The sequence below is a fragment of the Euprymna scolopes genome, chromosome 6 (genome assembly GCF_053919585.1).
Source record: "Euprymna scolopes isolate OS-2025 chromosome 6, ASM5391958v1, whole genome shotgun sequence".
Lineage (NCBI taxonomy): Eukaryota > Metazoa > Mollusca > Cephalopoda > Sepiida > Sepiolidae > Euprymna > Euprymna scolopes.
The window spans coordinates 1496852-1511578 of record NC_136487.1 but is presented as its reverse complement, the minus strand read 5'-3'; the positions used below and the strand labels follow the sequence as shown (position 1 = coordinate 1511578).

Genomic DNA, 14727 nt, shown 5'->3' with positions numbered 1-14727 from the left:
CCAAAGTGGCAATTTGCCTTGTTTGGGGTGAAAATGTAAAAAAAAAAAAAAAAAAAAAAAAATTGCCCGTATTAACCATTACACCCACTAGGTAAAAATATGATAGGTATTTTTTAGTTTAATCTTTAAAAATAGATTTCTTCAAACAAGTATATTGAAGTTGAACAAATTCACCTATATTTTTACAAAAAGAAATCGTTCCTGAAGAGGAGCGCCTTGTTCTAAAATTAATATACCAATCGTCCAGAGAAGACAGATGCTATATTTAAATCTTTAGCTACTGAACTAGATAAAAAAAAAACATACGGGGCGTTTGCAAGTTTCCTCTTAACTCGAAATACAAACGCCAGAGAAATGAAAATGGATAGCATATATATATATATATATATATATATATATATATATATATATATATATATATATATATATATATATATATATATATATATATATATATATATATATATATATATATATATATATATATATATATATATATATATATATATATATATATATATATATATATATATATATATATATATATATATATATATATATATATATATATATATATATATATATATATATATATATATATATATATATATATATATATATATATATATATATATATATATATATATATATATATATATATATATATATATATATATATATATATATATATATATATATATATATATATATATATATATATATATATATATATATATATATATATATATATATATATATATATATATATATATATATATATATATATATATATATATATATATATATATATATATATATATATATATATATATATATATATATATATATATATATATATATATATATATATATATATATATATATATATATATATATATATATATATATATATATATATATATATATATATATATATATATATATATATATATATATATATATATATATATATATTTTAAAAAACTGATTACATATATATATATATATATATATTTTAAAAAACTGATTACATATAATTATAGAAAATGTATCGAGACACAGGAATGAGTATGTTTGATCTGGCAGAACAGTGGTTCATTAAAATTGTGAGGTCTGCGTTCGCGCCTGGTCCACAATGTATGAAAATAAAAAAAAATTAAATTTAAAATAAAACGTTTACAAGTGTTTTTTAATATAGATGTACATAAGAATACTTTGATAATGCCTTAACTTTAATAGAAACGGTATAATAAAATTATGGGGTCTGGGTTCGCGCCTGGCCTCCATAAAATGGAAATATGTCGCAAAGTTTAACAGGGTTTTTTTTTAATATAGATCCACAGAATATTGTGATGTGTTTCAGTGTGAACATGTATGGTATAATAAATTATGATGTTTATGTATTTTATTTTTACTTTCATCATATTTTGCTTTGGTTTTGATACCCCCAAATTCGAAACTATCTCTTTACAACCCTACCTTTTAATAACCTATCATACTTTCATACATCATAGTCCATTTTCTGTAGGCTGTTTATGAACCCAGTCAACGACGGGTGCTTTTGCTAGTATATATATATATATATATATATATATATATATATATATATATATATATATATATATATATATATATATATATTTGTGTGTGTAATTAAAAGAAAAACAGGTATATCATTATTATTATTATTATTATTATTATTATTATTATTATTATTATTATTATTATTATTATTAGATAATCCACGTGTAATTGGCATAATATATATATATTTAGCTGTACGCTTAAATATATATATATATATATATATATATAAATTATTTATCATGTATGTGTATCATTTAGCTTACACTATTAAAACTAGTACTATGTATCTCCTATAATTCAACCCCTCACATTAATCTTTTAGCTAGCATTCATAATAGCCTACATTTCGTTTAAGCACTCTTATTATCTAAGACACTCCTTCTCAAAAATATGCAAATATAACATATAACACCCTATATTTCATATACACATAGGTTGAATTGAGCAACTTCTTTCAATATGACCCCTGAGAATTTAAACAGACACACTGTCCACGTGCATTAAACTTACTAAAGGTATCTTATATGCCACACACATACATCAATTACATAATGAAAACTACAATCCTATATCACAGAAACAACTTTAAGCTCCTTTCAAACAGCCTTAATAATCTATTTCGCTTCTAATAATATCATCGCTAGACGTCGCATACTAATCATGTTACCTCGCACCTTCTCCTCTGTTCTGATGAGAAATATAAAGTTTCGAAATGGCATGGAAAAAAGAGCTTTCACTCGTCTAACACCCCTAAATAAATATGTACCCTTGTTAAATAAATGAATAAATTTCTATATATATATATATATATATATATATCAATATATATTTTTATACCTTCACGATCCTTTCTTACCTATACACACACATACACACCCATATATATATATATAGATATATATATAGATATATATATATATACATATATATATATATATATATATATCGCAAAACGACGTATCCCTAATATATTACGTGGCATTTTCTTTCCCTTTCTGATGAGAAGCATAATGCTTCGAAACACCATGGTATTAAGAATTTTACTATCCTACATTGCCAATTTTACTATCCTACATTCTCAATTAAAAAAGAAAGAAATCTATATGCATGGTATATATGTTATATTTTCATTTCACTTCATATTCTACACCCACACGTGCGCACACACACACACACACACACACACACACACACACATATATATATATATATATATATATATACATATGTAATGATAATAACACGGATTTTATTATAATAATATCTGTACTAGTATACAATACCTATAAATAATACACCTGGATTACTTTTAATTATTTATTTCATTGTAATACATCTATCTGAATGTGTAATGGTTCGGCTCTAATTTGATAATCAGGCGTTAGTTTCTCATAATATATGCCTATATATATATATATATATATATATATATATATATATATGGGGGGGGTATGTGTGTGTATTAGTATCAATATGTATCCTGTTCCTCCGTTTTAAACTCTTCTATTGACCAGAACAAATATTACCCAAGTATAATTCATGCAAAATATCTGCATTAATGTAATTACACGTAATAATTAACTAAAGATGAGCATCCCATGTGACCCCCCCCCAAAAAAAACTAATAGGGAATTATTTAAAATGAATGTTTAAAACATTATAAAAATTAGTTTGATTTTTTGCTAGTGAGTTCAATCCCATGACTCATATATAAGAAGTTGTAGGTTAGCTGGTACCCCCACCATCACATTGAAAACTAACCTTGTGTCTAATTCCTGCCCTCGTGGGGAGACAAGTAAACAAACAAAAATAAATAAATATATAGAAAAATGTCCTTGGCATAAGGGCCAGGAACAAAGTGTAGTATCTGTTTTGATGTTACACTTAAGTTAATTTGTCCCTGGCCAATTGAGAAAAAATCCTCTCTGAAACAATTATTATTTTGGGCTACTGCCAGAGTACCTCTTTTTTCCTTTATTTTGTAAGATGTGGAGGCTGGTTTTATCCTACATTAAAACGACCTTGTGTCACATTTTGCTTTCGTTGGGAAGAAAATAAATACAAATACCAATAGAAAAACTCTTTTTTTATATGAATCTCATTGCATATATATATATATATATATATATATATATATATATATATATATATATATATATATATATATATTATGTATATATATATTATGTATATATATTATGTATATATATATACATAATATATATATGCATATATATATACATAATATATATATATAAATATATATATATATATATATAGTAATTTATAAAATGTATATGGCGCCATATACATTTTATAACTTACTAACTGGCTCTACGTACGTATTGAGCACTTTTGAAGTAAATACTTAAAGTTTACGCATAAATCTATACTTTCGTATATTAATTTTATGTGAGTAAATTAAGTATTTATATATATATATGTATATATATATATATATATATATATATATATATATATATATATATATATATATACAGATATATGTATATATATATATATATATATATATATATCCTCTTGGATATTGCATTTCTGTTTTATTTGTTTTATTTTAATTGAGGTTAATTCCATAACTCCTTATCCATCCTTTTGTCTAATCACGAATATAAAACCTCAAAACAGACATATTTTTAAGTAAAGTTTGAACCTAAAATCGTAAACAGACAATATGTTGTCACACAGATTCATACTGGCGCATGTGTGAAGACTGCCTGTACTGGGGAGTTCTGTCAGATTGCTGAATATTGCTTTGTTTATTTATGTGTTTTATTATCATAAGTTGCTTCCACGATGATAGTTCAAATAATTGCAGAAAATAAAACACTTCATGCAGTCATCTACAGGAGCTGTACATCAGCGTTGAAGAAATATGTTGCCACTTGTTCCTCTGGTAAATATTATCATTTTATAATCTTCGGCGTTACGGGATTCATCCTTGATTGGTTGAGCTGACTTTTCCATAGAAAGAAAATGCAAAGAGAATAATGAATTTAAAAACTCTCACAGTCGCCTGTATATCCTTGTCAGGAGAGGTAGTTTTTGCAGTTATTGCAAGGTGTCAAGGGCTGCCTAGATGCAGCATCTGACATTCCCAGATAATTACCCATCCCGTACTGACACTATCCAACGCTACTTAACTTCGGTGATCTAACGAGAACCGCTGCCTTAATGTGATTATGCATAAAAACAAACACATTTACACCCAAATACAAGCACATATTCGAAGAATGCAATTGAGCGTCGGGGAGACTTGTTGTCACTCACCTATGTTAAAACAGAATATGGTTATTTTTTTCTGATGAGTAAAAATTATCGCAAACAGTCGCTTAATACTCAGATAGTTAAATAGATGTGAACAGAAAACGTGTAGCATATACAGTTTTGTTTTAAAACGTGCTCTAATTTCTCAACACGATATGAAAAGACGATTAAATCAATGAAAACATTATTAAAATTTAATGATTTTTTCCGTTTTTGATAAAAGCTGTTATTCTTTCTCCGACCTAAAAACGCGTTTACATCAAGACGAGTCTCCTAAAATTCCGTGAGGGCTGAATGAACGGGAATCGTTAGCAGCCGACAAACGCGTCTGCTTCTTCTCCCTCCTCCTTCTGTGTTTTTCATCTCGCCGATGATGATACTGCCGCTTGCGAAAACAATAACAAACAATGCGACCGACCATCTCACATACAGACTCGGATAGATAATATTATTTACAACAACAACAATAAAAATGCAATTTTTATCGACTTATTGTCACTCAGATTCCAGAGAAACCCAACGTCCATTGTCATCGAAATCTCAATCGTAAAGGGATGTTTTGTAAATGCTAACTCATTATTGAAATAAACAAAGAGTCTTGAAAATCTGGGAAGACATGTCACTCAGAATCTAGGGAACCCCGCCTACTTTTACCAACATATAATATCTAATAACTCATCCTTACACTAACCCTAAATTTTTGCGAACACAGAGTAGTATTTTTTCTGATACATTACTACACTGTATATTTCTACCCTTAGTCAATGAAAGACGATCCTTCTAGACTGAGACAATATTTTTTCTTTCCATACAGAGCGGCTCTGGTAAGGGTAGCAGGATTTTCTACACATTAAAAACCGCCCTTGTGCCTGAACCTGTACTTGTGAAGAGGCAATCAGCGAAATTGTGTGAATAATAATAATAATAATAATAATAATAATAATAATAATAATAATAATAATAACAATAATAATAATAATAATAATAATAATAATAATAATAATAATAATAATAATAATAATATTTTTTTTTAAATAATAATAGTGAAAATCTTAAGAAAATTATTACCCGGACAAAGGGAGAGGCACCTGTTTTTATCAGTGAGCGATCATTTATATTTTCATTTCACTTCATATTCTATTGTATAACTTGTAACACTTCTCTTATTAAATTATATATATGCACATAACAAACTATGAATACAATAGACAAGTAATAAAAATAATACGAATAATTATATTAAAAATAAAAAGGATAATAATATTAAAAAAGAAACATTTAGATGAATAATAATAATAATAATAATAATAATAATAATGATGATGATGATGATGATGATGATGATGATGATGAAGAAGAAGAAGAAGAAGAAGAAGAAGAAGAAGAAGAAGAAGAAGAAGAAGAAGAAGAAGAAAAGTGATGATGATAAAATAGTGATCTGGGACAGAAATGTTGTGAAGCATTAAGCAAATGAAAAAAAAATCGTGATATTCGATGGCCTGAACTCACCGTATAATGTTTGTACAGATCTTCAAGTGTCCCTTAAAGTTGACATGAGTGCTCGATTTTTCTGCCATTGTACCGGTAATGTTCCTACTCAAAGCCAAATCATTCTAAAGTCAACAACACGGTGCAGCGTGGTTTTGTACACACACTCTATTCCTCCCTCAATCTCTCTATTTATCTCTTCACATTGTCTCTCGCTCTCTTTCTCACTTTCTCTTTTCTCTCTCTCTCTCTCTCTCTCTATTTCCCTATTTCCCTCCCGCCTTTCTGTTTCTCTCTCTCACTCTTACAACCGCTATAATACGCACTGGCCTCCATAAACACCGCCTCCCCGTCTATTTTAATCGTTCTCTCTTTTTATTTTATATCTCGTGTCTATATTTTATTATCTTCCTCATTTACTTGCATTCGCAGAAGGCTGAGGTTTGATGTGGAGTGCAATATAAAAAAAAGTCCCACTGACTGCAACCAATTATAATTTGTAATAATCCATCGGCACTCCCCCACAAACGGCACTAATTTAACTGCTTTCTTTCGGAGGGGGTAATAACTGTGAAATGCCCTTCTGGAACCGAACCGTACAGTTTAGTCCGAGCAGAAATTACTTCCTTTATGTCTGTCTATATTTATTTGTTATCATCTTAATAGCTTTACTTTCTTTGCTTTCTTGTTTTACTCATTTCCTTTCCTTCCTTTTTTCGCCCATCTACCTCACACACCCTGTTTGTAATAAGAACATAGTAAGAACGTTCATTTGAAAGTTCTATTTCATATTCTTGTATGTTCGTTTCAAATGCCCATTTCTTTCTTGTTATGGCTACATGTGCCTGTTTCATTTTTCTTTTTCTTTAATTCTTCCTCATTCCTTCCGCTTTTTGGTTTCCTTCTGTATTTTTCTCGTTTCTTCCTTGATCTGTTTCTCTTTATTTATTTTCCACGAGCTTCTTCCTTGTGTGTTTCATTTAAAGTGCTTGTTCTGTATCGTGTCTTACTTTTTTCTTTCCATTTTTACTTTTTTCTTATTTCTTTCTAACTGTTTTTTTGTAATTTTCTTTTCTTATTTTTTGCTTTCCAGTTTCTACCTAAATGTATTTTTTCTTTCATTTTGTCCTATGTTTTCCTCTTCTGACTCGTTTTTATTGTTTTTATTGAGTCTTGTTTATTCTGTCTTTTTTTACTTTCTATTTTTCTTTCTATCAATTTCTTATGTTTAATTCTTCTTTACGTTAACTCTCTTTGTTTCTTATTTCTATTGCTATTACTATATTGTAATATTTTTATTTTTGTCTTTATTAATATTTTTGTTTCTTATTTCTATTGGCATTACTATATTGTTATATTTTTATTTTTGTCTTTATTAATATTTTTGTTTCTTATTTCTATTGGAATTACTATATTGTAATATTTTTATTTGTGTCTTTATTAATATTTTTGTTTCTTATTTCTATTGCTATTACTATATTGTTATATTTTTATTTTTGTCTTTATTAATATTTTTGTTTCTTATTTCTATTGGAATTACTATATTGTTATATTTTTATTTTTGTCTTTATTAATATTTTTGTTTCTTATTTCTATTGCTATTACTATATTGTTATATTTTTATTTTTGTCTTTAATATTTTTGTTTCTTATTTCTATTGCTATTACTATATTGTTATATTTTTATTTTTGTCTTTATTAATATTTTTGTTTCTTATTTCTATTGGAATTACTATATTGTTATATTTTTATTTTTGTCTTTATTAATATTTTTGTTTCTTATTTCTATTGCTATTACTATATTGTTATATTTTTATTTTTGTCTTTAATATTTTTGTTTCTTATTTCTATTGCTATTACTATATTGTTATATTTTTATTTTTGTCTTTATTAATATTTTTGTTTCTTATTTCTTTTGTCTTTTTTTTGTTACTTTCACCCCAGTTTTAATATTTGTTTCTTTTTTGTTTATCCTCTCTATATCTGTCACCCTTTCTTTATATATTTTGTTTTTTTTTTTCTATTTCGCTACATTTGTCCATATTCCATTTATCTTGCATTGCACCGATGTCTTTGATTTCTTTTCCATTTTTTTCTGTACATAATTTCTCATCCTATTTTTACTTCGGAATTTTTCCTGTCTATATTTTTTTCTGGGTGTCATTTTTTTCTTCCTTTTTCTAAATGTCTTTAATTTTTAGTCCATATACTTTTCCATTATTTATTGACTGTTGTTTCCTTTTTTTTCTTTTTTTTCCTTACTTTTGATTTCTTTTCTTTTTCTATTTTCTGTATACCGCGCATACAATTTCAGTTTGTCTACCTTTTTTTCTCTTTATGTATTTTTCTTTTTTCCATTCTTTCCATTTCGATTTTGTTTGCACATCAATTTGTTTAAATTTCTTATGATTTTTCTGTATTTGAATCTACCAATCCTTCTATTTTTCTATTTTTTATTGGATTCAATTTATATGTTGTAAACCTTTTGAAATTCTTTCTCTGTTGTATACCTTACTTTCGCAATATTTTCTCAATACCTATAGTGTCTTTATTTATTTTTCTTCCATTTCTTTCAATCTGCCCGTTTTACTTTTCAATTCTTTCCTTTCTTACTTTCTATTAAAAACTAAACAAAACTTTTTCTTACCTAGAACCGCTCGACAATCCACTGCTTCCCATTATGTTATAATATTGTCGACGTCAAATGCAATGGAAATATATTCTTGTTCAGCTGCACTTTTAAATAATCACACAATCACCACAACAACAGCCAGCATTTATTTTACTTTTCAGAGTGTTATCTCGCCGTCTTCTTAACATTCATTTCACTGTTAAGTTGTTTCACGACATGATAAAAACTATGCGTAAATAAAATGTTTATTTCCATTCAAATTAGAGCGAAAATCACTGGATATTCTCAGAAAGGAATCAGTACTAACTATCGCTACGAGTGTAATAAATGTTACAATAATGATCGAATTCAACGGAGATTCGCACAATATCTGGTAGAGTTGCTATGAAAAGAAAACGGGTAACGGCCGATTTGAGACTACGTGATTATTAATAGAATCACTTTTTTATTCACCCTATTTCCTCAGCTTCACTTTTTGTTAGCAAGTAAGATAAATGACTTACTTGTAGTTTCATTTAATACTTTTGCAAGCAAAATCCGATCGTGCATTTTGCTAAATCCCTCTGATGAGAAGGAAAGTATTTCTTCGAAACTCCGCGGATGAAAGGTTATCCATTTATTTAGTGTTTCCTTTTTAAAATTAAATGTTTTAACTCTTTTACAAAGTGTTTTTACATGTTTTATAAACTACTTGTTCTTATATATATATATATATATATATATATATATATATAATTATTTTTTTACTATAATAATTATATATATATATATCAAGCTCAGACTGACAAATTTATGTGTTCTTTCGATATTGAGAGCCTTTTTACCTGCGTTACACTCTCAGAGACTATTGATTTATGCATCGATGCCCTTTATCGCAGTCAACTTTCAAATCCCCCTATTCCTGAGAATATATTGTCTTATAGAACTCGCAACCATGTCGGTCGAATTCAGTGTGAATAACATTATGTACAGGCAGAAGATGGTGTTTCCATGGGTTCTCTCCTGGGACGGCTCTGGCAAACATTTTCGTAGGTTTTCACGAAAAAGGTCTTCTATTTGGGTTTCAAAAACGATAGATTTGTTCTCGTTACATTGACAACACATTATGTCGGTTTAACAATGAAACGGTTGCGGATGCCTTCTTTGCATCCCTTATAAATGTTCATCCAGTTCTTAAATTTACTATAGAGAATGGAGAGTACTTCTTCCCTTCCTTTTCTAGATCTACTGATCTGTAAAACACCTGTTTTCTTGACTTCATCTACCGTAAACCTACGTTCACAGGCCTCTATACGCGTTGGGACTCGTTTTGCCCCATCAAACAAAATATAATCTTATCAACACCCATATCCATAGAGCTTGTATGATATGTTCAGAGACCAAATTAAATGATAAAATCAAGTTTATTACCAAGATTCTTTGCAATAATTGTTGTATATCGTATAATCTACAACAAATAATAACATTTCTAATTCCAACAAAATAAAACAGGCATTTGTTGACAAATACGCTATTTGCCTGCACACACCTTGGCTAGGTAATGTTAGTGATAGATTTGCCACGCAAATTTCTTCTGTGGTACAACAATGTTACTTTGCATTAAATACCCGCGTGATTTTTACTTTTACTGTTTGAATTTGTAAAGACGTTTTCTTATTTATTCAAAAGTAGCTCCGGTGTACGTCTCAAAGATTAGATAATAGGGTAAAATTACATGTTCCATCCAAAATTCATTTTTTATTTTTTAATTTCAAAATTTAAAATAAAGAATGTTTTTAAAATTGGTCTTAACAGAGCCATAATATATATATATATATATATATATATATATATATATATATAGATGTATAATGATATATATATATATATATATATATATATATATATATATATATATATATATATATATCCTAGCAAAAGTACCCGTCGTTGACTGGGTTAAAAAAAACGCCTACCGAAAATGGATTCTGATTTATGAAAGTATGATAGTTTATGAAAATGAAGGGTTGTAAAGAGATGGCTTCGAATTTGGGGGTATAAAAACCAAAGCAAAATATGATGAAAGTAAAAATAAAATAGATAAACCCCATAATTTATTATACCATATTTGTTCACGCTGAAACATTTATCACAATATTCTGTGGATCATTATTAAAAAGCCCTGTTAAACTTTATGACATATTTCCGTTCTATGGAGGTCAGGCGCGAACGAACGCCCTATAATTTTATTATACCATATTTCTTCAAACAGAAACATAATTATCAAAGTATACTTACGCAGATAAATATGAAAAGTCTTTATTAAAGTTTGTGCCTATTTCCATTCTACGGAAGCCAGGCGCGAACGCAGACCCCACAATTTTATTATACCATCCCTATTTAAGTTAAAACATACTTATCAAAGTATTATTATGTACAACTATATCAAAAACACTTGTAAACGTTTTTTTTTTTTTAATTTTTAAATATTTTATTTCCATACTTTGTGGGCCAGGCGCGTACGCAGACTCCACAATCTTAATGAAGCATCATTATGCCAGATCAAACATACCCATTCGTGTGTCTCGATACATCTTCTATCATTATATGTGATCAGTGTTCTATAATAGTCAACCATATAGGAGCCTATTCGTGACCAGACACACAGGCAGACGTTCAGCTTTATATTATAGATATATTGAGTTCTTTCAGCCATAATTGAAATCGAAACCCCAACTTATAAAGAATTCCTGATAAAAGTATTTAGTAGAAGCAATAGATTACTGGAGTACTATCAGCTCTAATCGAAACCTAAACTAAAAATTATAAAGAATTCTTGAAAATTATTCATTAAAAAAATAGATGATTTAAGTGCCATCAGCTATAAGCGAAATGGACACCGAAACCAAAACCTACGGAGAATTCTTTGTAAAATTGTTCATAAAAAAATATCTTACGTGCCGTCAGCTATAATCGAAACCGACACCAAAACTTATGAACAATCCTTGGTAAAATAATTTATTACAAGAAATGGAAATCCATAACAATTAAACGACTTGGATGTAAGCGTAACACAGATTTTTTTTTTAATTAACACACACGCTATCGTATTAATGATGATGACGATGATGATGATGATGATGAGTATGATGATGATGATTATGATTATGATTAATGAAAATGCGAAAATCAACCCATGTACTCAACGAACACTTACCGCCAAAGAGATACATTGAAATAAAATAAACATTAACAGGGCATCACCCGAATTTAAGGAATGCCATAATATAAACCCTACAAACAAAGCTATGCATGCATATGTGCTCCTCCAAGTTTCAACAGGGTATCACCAAAATAGCTATAATTGTTCGAAGCCTTCAATAGAACGTTGCAAAGTATACTGGAGCCCTAGATAGCATTATTGCGACTCAGATTTTCAGTAAAATGACACAAAATAAGAGCATTAAAAAGTGCGGGAACGCAAAGTATGCTAGACATCAGGAGACATTTGTTCTGACTCAGACTGGACGAACGCCACTAGTTGTTAATAGTGACTAAGCATCTCTTGTGACTTATATGAACACATTTAAATTGTATATCATAAATATACGAAATATATGAAACCTTAATAAACAAAGCATTATAACACAGCGATGTGGACACTATGAACAAAAGAGGCGAAACATTGCTTAATTCAATAACATAGCCTAAAAAGAATACGAAAACAGGCACGACTGCATGAGAACGTAAATCAATTGAAGCTAATCGCTGCATTGTGAATAATCTGACAATATGGATAATAACAAACCGGGCTGGAAACGCATAATGTACTGTGATAATACTACACGTCTCCACTGATAAACTATTCTAAGCAAAGAGACCGGATATTATAATAGTCAATAAAAAACTGCAAAAAAATAGACTTCGACATACCAATATTTCACAGGCATAATATTGTTGAAAAAAAAACAGAGGAAGATACTTTGCATTGTCAAACAACTATAAGAAAGATTAAATACTTAGGAAAGTTGATTAATAATTGTATCACCATTAGTAACGATCATAGGAAAATTATAAAAGACTAGGAGAAATCGAAATCAAAGAGAACATTGCGACTAAAAAAGAGAGGGTCATAACAAAAATGGTAGAAATATAAAGGACAATGCTAAAACGTACAAACATAAAGAAGAAATTCTTATCACCATTGAAATAGAAATAAAATTTAAAAATATAATGAAAATAACATAAATATAAAGAGGGTAAATTGCCAGAAATTTAATAGATTGACGTCTATCAAACAAAACACACAACCGTATCTTCTAGAATGTTTTGTCTGGTACCACAAACATTGCTAGTTAAAGGTCACTGAGGATAGAAAGACTGAGATAAGAGATATAATCAACAAAACCTCAATATAAATGCTTTAGTATTAGCAAATTCTAGCAATGACTAATTGTGATTGCAGCGAATAATCAAAGATAAACGGTTATCACAATAACGTAAAATATTTTTTAACATTTTTCGAAGGAGTAGATTAGTGCTGGAAATAACCTGAGTTCACAATTTGATAAAAGTTCTATTATTGAATTTTAATTATAAGGTAAAGCTCAAATATTCTAACTCGAGGTAGATAAAGCCAAAAACATCTACGCATTAATATGGGAGGGGGGACTATTTTTAAATATCGTTCTAAATTGGTAATGGAGCAACGGACTTTTCTTAAGTAGATATTAATAAGTCCTTCTTACCTATATTTTTTAAATGGAGAGTAAATAATGCACAGTGGATGTGTTATCGGCAGCTCCAGTAACTCTCGCTTCTCCTTTTTTTGTGCCTCAGTCCTCATTTCCAAGGAGTGGTTTTTCTGACAAAGGGTGAAAAAAAAGCTGCTTTCCAGGTCGGTAGTACTTTGTGAACAGTAGTCTGAGATGTCGGAAATTTTCTGTGTTTATGTCTATTTTTGTGGCCATGTCACTAGTAAGGCTACTGGAGGTAAACGTTTCATCTGGGCTGACGTTATCCGCCCGATAGTAAGGGACCCGAACCTTGGATTAATCACAAAGGAGGCTGTCCTATCAGCAGGTGCCAAGTACTAGGGCTGCTGTATTACCACTTGGTGAATGGATTGTGGACCATGCAGTAGTCTCTCGTCGGGTCTCTCGATGCCATACTAGTGGGTAATTGTTACGACTTTACTTTATCATGTGCTACAAAAAATCCTTTTTTCTCTTTCTTTCCCTCCTGTCTTGCTCTAACCAAGTATGCAGACCTGTTCCAAAAATCCCAAAACTTCAACTTGAAATATCTCCAGGAAAAAACGAATACATCTAGAACCCTATCCCCCAACGTAGACCCCTACTACCATATTAACTTCTTCAACATCAGGGGTCTACGTTCCAACCTTCCAGAAGTTGAACACAATTTCAGGAGACGAAACCGGACATATTCTTTCTTAGCGAAACTAAAATAGGGGAGTCCACTTTCTTAGATGAGTTCATAATTAAAGTAACTTAACATCTAAATCTGACCCACAAGATCGCCATGGGCATGGAATATGTGCCTACATTAAAGATGGCTTTCCGTGTGGCAGGGATATCTCCAGAGACGACCCTAATCTGCCTTATTTGTACTTCCAAGTTGCACTTGCTTACAACACCGCAGTTACATTTGCCCTCTATCGCCCCCACAACAGCGGAGTTATTATCTTTAAGAGTATATCTGAGAAAATTGACCACATCTTGTCTGCTCATCCTTCGA

At 29.2% G+C, this 14727-nt stretch overlaps 1 long non-coding RNA gene across 1 annotated transcript in view; it reads right to left on the bottom strand.

Moving 5' to 3' along the window:
- Positions 1-6590, bottom strand: part of LOC145277471 (uncharacterized) — a 479590-nt gene extending 473000 nt beyond the window's left edge. Inside the window, exon 1 of the long non-coding RNA XR_013868143.1 lies at positions 6382-6590. This is a non-coding gene — a long non-coding RNA (uncharacterized LOC145277471). The remainder of the gene's footprint in view (positions 1-6381) is intronic.
- Between the last annotated feature and the right edge of the window lie 8137 nt (positions 6591-14727).